Here is a 9406-nt window from a genome sequence, read left to right as displayed (position 1 = left end):
GGGGGTGGGGTGGGGTGGGGTGGGGGGAGGGGTGGAGGAAGAATAGAAAAGCAACTCAAATCATAAACGAATTGATTTGAATGATCAATTAATTAAACTCAGGTTTTTGTAATAAGAGGAAATTACAAAAACAAGTCAATTTAAGGGCTCTTTAGCACTTGAAGGGACAAATTGAACTAAACCTGCTCCTTGTAAACTGCAGGCCATTATTTATTCAGGGAATGTCCTTGCACTATACATGAGCAAACCTGCAGGATTTAAGTACATGAGTGGGATGTACCTTTTCGTAAAGTGTCCAGACTTGTCACCTTTTGAATGGTAGGTATATCGTCAAAGATTATGTGATATGATCATGTGGTTAACGAAATATTTCATGCATACAGGGGAAACTTTTCATTATCTCAGCTCTGTCTTTGATCTGTATAGGCACCACTTCTCCATCACTTCTCCATCACCTTGGGAGATTGGACGACAGCTCTCAGAAAAAATTTTGCACAGGTTATAGCCTTAAGCTCTATTAGTGTATGACTTACACCATTGGATTTAATTAGGAAGGGATGTGACCTGCAATATGATCATAAGGGTAGCACTTGAAGGGACCTTTTTTTTATTTCTCTTTCCTTCTTTTTCCATTGTTAACATGGATAACTGCCCTTATTTTGTTTTGAGTGATTTCTTAAATTGGTTCTAAAACCTGCAATGAGGAAAAATAATGACCTTTGGACATCCGCTCACCCTGCAGGCCTGCGAAGAACCAGCTACTGAACAAAGGAGAGGTGGTCTAACTAGAATGGAAACAGTTACTCAACAAAGGAGGGGTGGTCTAACTAGAATGGTCAAGACCTGGTACAACTAATAAAACCTTAAATCAGTGAAGAATCATTTAAATCAGATCTGGATCATTGCATTGGTATTAATACACGTGTCACCCCCTGAAGGTGGTATTTTTCAGAATTGTACGAGATCGGAATTACAAACGATTTTTTTCCAATCTCTCAAGTCAGTGGGGCCATTATGTTGCTCCTTTCCCCAATGCATTCCTCATGTCCTTGATTGGGCCCTACTAAAGGCTGTCGCCACGCACCATCGAGTAGTCCTCTTTGGGTGGGACAAAACTTGCTCTCCATGTTTACATGGACCACCACCAACCACTTTCAAGAGATTGGGATCATTTTGATTTCTAAGGCATCAATTACAATATTCTACAGTGACAACTTGCGGCCTACTACTCTTTTTCAATCTAGACATTGGCGAAGAGTTCAACCAAAAAAAAAAAAAAAAGGACATCAAAAAGATATTGGCAAAGAGAAAGCAACCTTATCATTAAGGCATTCAACATATGCTGGTAGCAAGGACTTAAGGAACGGCATCGGTAGATCTGGATCAATTGGTATCGGTCCATTTTAACCCTATTTTTATAAAAAAAATACTTTCTTTTTACCATTTTACCCTTGAAATGATAATTAATCCAGATCAATATCGGATCAGGATTTTTTTTTATCATTTTACCCCTAAAACAATAATAACTTCAGAAAATATCAAATTGGAGATCAGTTTCAGTCGATAACCATGGCTGAAAGCCAAGATGGAAAATATGACATAATACAATTATTTAGGGTAGATAGTTAAGGATGTGAATTTGAAACTGAAATCATTTATCAAAACCAAACCGAACCATTTACACCGAAACTGCAAAACCACTTACTAAATGGTTCGATTCTAGTTTCAAGTTTCAGACCGCTTAATTAAATGGGTTGAGCCAATTTTAACCGTTTAACTCGTTAGTTTCAAACTGAATTAAAACCGTGAAAACCAAACCGTTAAACCATCCAAATCGATCCGATTAACCCATATAATGATTAAATAAAACAGGGGTAGAATCAGTATAACATTTCCAAACAAATAAAAACCCTAAAATAAAAACAATTGAGGTAAAATGTATACGACACAATGCCCAAAGGATAGAAACCGCAACTTGTACGAAATTCTTTGGACATATTTTAAGTAACTGTTTTCTTCCTTTATGTAGCTAAGATGGATGAAGATAAATTATTTGAAGCTTTGAAATATATGTTTTTAGAGCCTTCTACTTCTACTTTAGCATTATCCACCACTACTACCGGTGTTGTTTGGTTGTTTTAATAAAACATAATGGTTTAACAACCCTTACTTGTTCAATGCCTCGTTTAATTTGATACAAGATTGAATCGTTTATCAACAAAAACAAATTTTAGTAAACATGCGAATAAACTAAACAAACCAATTGCTAACCTTTTAAAATCCGTATGAAATAAACCAAAACCGAAACCATTTAAAATGTGAAACCAAAACCATTAAAAAACAGTGGAACCAAACCAATTCACTAAATAGTTATGATTTCAAAAAGTGCAATTATTTAGTAAATGATGCAGTTTTGATTTCAACCAAATAAATGTGAACCAAACCAAACTGAACCTTTTAAACTAAAACCAAACCGATTAACACCCGGTAGACTAGTAGGATTGCAGAGAAAAGGCAAGGGAATCTGTTTTGGCATGTTTGTGTTGATTTCTTAGCTGGGTCGGTCAAAAAAATTCAATTGCTTTGGGTGGTTTGCCCTCCCCAATCAAGGGATCACAAGTACGGGTTCATGGACTGCTAATTTAAGTTTTCTTACAACAAAGGAGTATCTGTACATATTTCCTAAAATATAAAATAAAGGAGGACAACCATATTTCAATGCAAAATCAATCCAGGAAAACGATATTTTGAAACCGATAATGGAGGCCCGTATTCATGCTTCACTATCATATGTACTTGGAGAAAAAAAATAATAATAATAATTGATTCAGAATCCTCCCTATCTCTTTCCTCTTTCCTAATCAAACTCCAATTCTATCTTTTCTCCGGACCAAATTTCATATAGCAGCCAAATTCCTGAAACGGAATCTTGAAGGGAAGTTTAGAAAATACAAAAAACCTAAAAGGGTAATTGAGAATCCAAAGAGATTTTTCCTCAATCCTAATCAAACTCCAACTCCATCTCTTTCCTAAATCCTATTTAAACCACTTCATGCAGATCATCCACCGATAACCATCAAAACAGGAAACAACAACTCCTTCCAATCTTCCTTTTTTTTTTTTTTTTTCATCACATAGACAGACTGAAAAACTCATATCAGGTAGATTTCTTATCCAAAGTTACACCCAAAAGAATGCACAAGTATAGTATACCAGAGTGAAAAAATAGTATACCAGAGAGTGAAAAAAAGAATGCACAAGTATACTGATTGAAGAAAAACAAAGAGACGAGCCACCTGAGCTGGAGCCAGAGCCACAACCGCAGCCGGAGCAGGAGCAAGAGCCACCACTTCCTGAGCCGCTACTACGGGTGCCGCTCGAGGCACCTGAGCTGCCATTACCAGAGCTCTTGGTTGCTGGTCCGGTAATTTGGTGGTGCTTATAATCGTTGTCTTTATTAGGAAGTGGTCAGTACAATCTTATAATAATGTTCTTCTTTTTTTTTTGCAACCACCACCTGAGCCGCCACTTCTTGAGCGGCTTGAGGCACCTGAGCCACTGGTTGCTGCTCTGGATTCCTGGGTGTTGTTTATACTTGTTACCTGTATCGGTTGGTGAGTACAATCTTATAAAAAGAAACTTTTTTTTTCCACTTTTGCTTGTTGATCACTTTAACTTTGCTTTTATGTAGGTTGATGAGGTGGTTAATCAGCTATATGATCTGAACTACAAGTCTCAAACTATCAATTGGTATTTTTGTGCAATTTTTTTTTTCACTCTCCAATTGGTAAACTCTCCAATTGGTACCAATTGATAGTTTGAGGCTTGTAGTTCAGATCATATAGCTGATTAACCACCTCATCAACATACATAAAAGCAAAGTTAAAGTGATCAACAAGCAAAAGTGGAAAAAAAAAGTTTCTTTTTATAAGATTGTACTCACCAACCGATAGAGGTAACAAGTATAAACAGCACCCAGGAATCCAGAGCAGCAGCCAGTGGCTCAGGTGCCTCAAGCCGCTCAAGAAGTGGCGGCTCCGGTGGTGGCTGCAAAAAAAAAAGAACATTATTATAAGATTGTACCGACCACTTCCTAATAAAGACAACGATTATAAGCACCACCAAATTACCGGAGCAGCAACCAAGGGCTCTGGTAATGGCAGCTCAGGTGCCTCGAGCGGCACCCGTAGTAGCGGCTCAGGTGCCTTGAGCGGCTCAGGAAAGTGGTGGCTCCTGCTCCTGCTCCTGCTCCAACTGCGGCTTTGGCTCCAGCTCCAACTCAGGTGGCTCGTCTCTCTGTTGGTCTCTCTGTTCGACTGCTACTATCGCATCTATAAGCTTCTGCCGATTAATCCAATCAATTTGACGATCCTTCCCCATGTGTCCTGTAGCATAAGCATATATAATAAGTAGAATGCAAAATGATTATATTGACAATCTTTTATTTAGATTTGATTTGTATTTTGGTTGCTATTTAGGTTTAGTTTCCTTTTTTTTAATTAGCTTCCAATCTTATGTCATTATTTTCTTTAAATAGCCTTGTAACTGAGAAGAACTCCGTTTTAGATTTGAATACTTGAAGTTTGAAATTGAATATTTTGGCTTGGCTGAACCACGTCTGCCGACCCTTTTTTCCTCCCTCTCTAAGATTCACTTTCTTCTCCCTTCTTTTATTCTTCTTCCTTATTTTTGCATACTGTGATTTTCCCCTTCTGGAGCACTCTGTTTTGAACTAACCCAACAGCTTTCAGTTGAATTAAAACCCTCTTGAAATCCATCCATTATCTCTGAAACTTTGGACGAAGCATGTACTAACTTGGGCGATCAAAAGCCCTGTGGTTTTGGTGGCTGAAATCCTTCTCAATGAGGATACCAAGCTGTCATCCACGGCGGAACCTGCTACTGTCACTAATTCCTTGTTTCAGAAATCTTGAACTGCAATGTTCTGGGTCGATTCAGCAGGCTTCGCCAACCCCAGATCCGAAGATTAAGAGTTGTTTAAAGAGGCCCTAAGGGCTGAAGCTCATTTTTCTTCTTCTTTGGTGTTCAACAAGACCCTTAGCTGTCTTGAGGTTGAAGACAACCCCTAGTATCAGAATCATGGGCTTCTTATTTCTAAGAGGTAATTTCTTTTGTCTATCATTCTCTTTTGTTCTTTGTGTTTCCAAAACCTTTGCTTTTCCCCCTTTTTACCTCCAAAGATTAATAAACCTCAACATTGTCTTTTGTCCTTTGAAGTTTAGCATCCACTTATTAGATAACAAGGTTTGTAATCAGATCAAGTTCTAGTAAAGAAAAATTCTCTAACAAAGTCTACACAAACCGAACAAGGAAGAAAAAAAAAAAAAATTTCCAAAGGATAAGGGTATGAATATACCATGATACATCAGTACCTACAAAGTGGTAGATAATTGAAATGTTGCAGCTTATTTCTTTGTAAGAGAATATGAGGAATCATACACTATGGAATCAAGGAAACCCAGTAGAAAGAAGAACTAGAAGAAAACCTGAGTTAACCCATCTCAATACCCGGGTCAATCATTCAGATTTACATATAGGAGTGAAACGTCACAATATATATTCTTCCGGGAAGAGAAGTCAGCCGGCCCAACAAACTTCCCGGCCGGCCAACTTGCAAACTTCAAGCATTTCTCATTATTAAATTGCCAATTTGTCAAACAGATTGTTACAAGCAAGAACAACAGCAACTCAATGAAAACAGAGGTGCCAAGTAGGACTCTTACAGCTGACGTGGTACCTAGAAGGACTGAAAGGACCAAGAAGAAATCAAGAAATTTAACAGACTTTATAACTATCTAAGATACAACTTGCAGGTTGTTACAGTTCTGTTATGCTACAAGTTTGTTGTTAAAAGAGGGATTATGGGAGGTTATATAGGAGGACCCCCACGGGAAATGGGCAGAAAATGTTATCTTTGTACTCAATCCTTCTCTCTCTTTCTCCCTATCTCCCTTTCCCCTCTTGTTCTCATGGAGTATACTGACACTCGAAGTCAGATTTTTCTGTAATTTTTTTACTGTTTCTCAATAAGATTTTCAGTTTAATCTTCAAACTCTTGTTCTTGATTCTTTTCCCTGACCAAGCTGTAACACAGATCCTAACAAACTTTCTTCACAGATCCAATAAACCAAATCTAAAAGAAGAGAAGGGACTCTTACACAGTTCACTTAACCTCACTTGCATATGATAATCTATCTATATACAGATGCACTTATATTCTCTCACCTCCATCCACTGATTCCACAGTAACACAACAAGAACACTAACAAATCAAGAGAAAAATAATCTAAGATATGTACTCTGATCCATTATAATAAAAAGTTAATCGATCAAAACAATTTAAAAAGATCGATAAAAAAAAAAACAAAAACAAAAAAACAAAAAAACAAAAAAAAGTTGCAGGAAGACATTACCTTACTTCCAGAGAGGCGCGATTTTTCTCTCTTCCCCAGCGATTTGTCGTACTCTGAAACCCTCTTCTCTCACCCAGCGAAATCTGGACTTCAACCGCCTTTGGTCTACCATCTCCCTCTTTTATATCATCTCACCACCGACCTCCTCTTACAGTCACTTCTCCACTGGGTGATCAAGAATCGTCACCCACTTTGGTTTGTTGAGTTACAAGTAAAGAACATCTCTTTTTTTTCTTCTCAGCAGCGACCTCCTCTTACACTCACTACTCAACTGGGTGTTCAAGAATCGTCACCCACTTTGGTTGGTTGAGTTACTACTGAAGAACATTTTGAAACCGCCTTTGGTCTACCATTTCCCTCTTTTTTTCCTTCGCACCCGGCGACCTCCTCTTACTCTCATTTCTCAATGGGTGATCAAGAATCGTCACCCACTTTGGTTGTTTGAGTTACAGCTAAAGAACATTCTTGAACCTTCCAGCACCCTCCTCTCGTTCTCCTTCCATTTCTCTCGTTCTTTCCCCTTTCTCTGAAACTAAAGAAACCCCTTTCCCTTTCCTGCGTTTTTTTCATTTCCCTTCTCTTCCTTTTAAAGTTCCGAGTGAAACCCTTTTTATATTTCACTGTCTTTTTAGCTGTTTCCACGTGGAGCTCTTTTTCCCTTACGAATGTAACACCTGGCAGTGCTGACGTAGACGGTTCAAATGAAAAGAGAGAAATGGATGTTATTCAGACCGGTTTCAATTCGAGTAAACCGGGTCGAATTCGAAATGATGATGACCCAACCAAACCTGTACGAAAGGGACAAGATCGCTCGCCGAGAATACCATGATGAAGGCTACCAGTTGCAACTCTATCACCCGCAGCGACCTCGTCACTCCCCATTGCTGTTGCTGTACCCAAAGCTCCGCCTGGGGCTGTGGCTGTTTCTTTGGGTCGGAAGTTGATGTTGCAGTCTCATTGGGCTCCGCCCGAGGTGCCATCGCAAGAGATACCCCGACATCTCTCCCTATCTAATCTATTAATTTGTAGCAATTTCTTGAAACAGAAACAAATTTGTTAAGAAAGAGAGAATAAAGTTATGGGTGATCCCATACTTTTTCATTAAGGCTTCAAAAGGTCGATTACAAAAATTAGTACCCCTATCACTAATTATTGCACGTGGTACACCAAAACAGAAAAAAATATTCTCTTTGAGAAACTGGACCACCACTTTATGATCATTAGATTTACAAGGTATGACCTCTATTCATTTAGAAACATAATCAATGGCCAAAAGTATGTACAAATTCCCAAAGGAATTAGGGAATGGTCCCATAAAATCGATGTCTCATACATCAAAGATCTCAACTACCAAAATAGGGTTGAGGGGCATCATGTTCCTCTTATTGATACTGCCAAAAGACTAATAGGCGGGACAAGCCTTGCAAAAATCAAAAGAGTCTCTAAAAAGAGTGGGCCAATAAAATCCGCATTAGATAACCTTTGCGACAATCTTCTTAGGTTCAAAGTGTCCATCACATGCATGATCATGACAAAAAGAGAGAATGGAATGTTGCTCATGATCAGGAACACATCAACGGATAATCTGATCCTGACATATCTTAAATAAATAAGGCATCCCAAAAAAAGTGTTTAACTTGGGAATGAAACCTATACTTATTTTGGGTGGACCAGTGATCCAGAGTCATACTTGAAACTAAGAAGTTGATAATGTCAGCAAACCATGGTTCACTAGACACTGCAAATAACTGTTCATCTGAAAAGTTCTCGTTGACTGAAAAATCGATAGTCAAGGAATTTGAAAGCTAGGATAAATGGTCTGCAACTAGGTTTTCAACTCCTTTCTTATACCTAATTTCTAAATCAAAACTCTTGTAAAAGTAAAACACACCTAATGAGATGGGCTTGGGCATCTTTCTTCTGAACTAGGTATCTGAGAATAGAATGATCAGTACACACCACCACATGTGAACCAACTAAGTAAGATCGAAACTTTTCGAATGCAAACACAACATCTAAATTTTTTTTTCAGTGGTTGTATAATTGAGTTGTGCATCATTTAAGGTCCTACTAGCATAGTAAATGACAGTGGATAATTTATTAATCCTTTGACCCAAAACCGCTCCTATAGTAAAATTCGAAGCATCACACATCAGTTCAAAAGGTTCAGTCCAAACAGGTGGTTGAACAATGGGTGCATTGATCAACTCCTTCTTAAGTTGCTTAAAGGATTCTAGGCACTCTTTAGAAAACTCAAAAGTTTGATCTTTGGCAAGTAATGAAGTGAGAGGTTGGGTTAACTAACTAAAGTTCTTAATAAACCTTCTATAGAAGCCTACATGCCCTAGAAAAATTGGACATCCTTAACAGATTGAGGAGGTGGTAAATTATCAATTAAATTTACTTTGGCTCTATCTACTTTAATTCCCTCTTTAGATATTACATGGCCTAAAACAATACCAGATTTAACCATAAAATAGAATTTCTCCCAATTCAAAACCAAATTCTTAGATATGCACATTTTTAAAACTAGAGAAAGATTATGAAGACATTCAGAATAGGAATTCTCATGAATTAAAAAGTCATCCATAAATACTTCTAAGAATTTTTTAACCATGTCAGAAAATATGCTCATCATGCATCATTGGAATGTAGCAGGGAAATTACAAAGCCCAAAGGGCATATGCCTGTAAGCAAATGTTTCATTTGGGCATGCAAAATTGGTCTTATGTTGGTCCTCTAAGAAATTGGGATCTGGTATAGCCGGAATATCCATCAAGAAAATAATAGTATTCATGTCTAGCTAACCTCTTTAACATCTAGTTAATAAATGGCAATGGGAAGTGGTCCTTCCAGGTTGCCACATTAAGTTTCCTATAGTCTATGCACACTCTCCACCCTGATTAGACACGGGTTGGAATTAGTTCATTATTGGCATTAGGAACTACAGTCACACTAGACTTCTTAGGCAC

General features: G+C 37.9%; 1 long non-coding RNA gene across 1 annotated transcript; it reads right to left on the bottom strand.

Annotated features, from left to right (window-relative positions):
• Positions 1-2825: 2825 nt before the first annotated feature.
• On the bottom strand, positions 2826-7013 carry LOC122059224. Its single transcript, XR_006134006.1, has 2 exons — positions 6435-7013; positions 2826-4385 (listed from the first exon to the last, which is right to left on the bottom strand). It is a non-coding gene; the product is annotated as an uncharacterized LOC122059224 (long non-coding RNA).
• Positions 7014-9406: the final 2393 nt, after the last annotated feature.

This window comes from Macadamia integrifolia, chromosome 13 (assembly GCF_013358625.1).
Source record: "Macadamia integrifolia cultivar HAES 741 chromosome 13, SCU_Mint_v3, whole genome shotgun sequence".
NCBI lineage: Eukaryota > Viridiplantae > Streptophyta > Magnoliopsida > Proteales > Proteaceae > Macadamia > Macadamia integrifolia.
The sequence above is the reverse complement of the archived record's forward strand: the minus strand, read 5'-3'. Positions and strand labels throughout refer to the sequence as shown.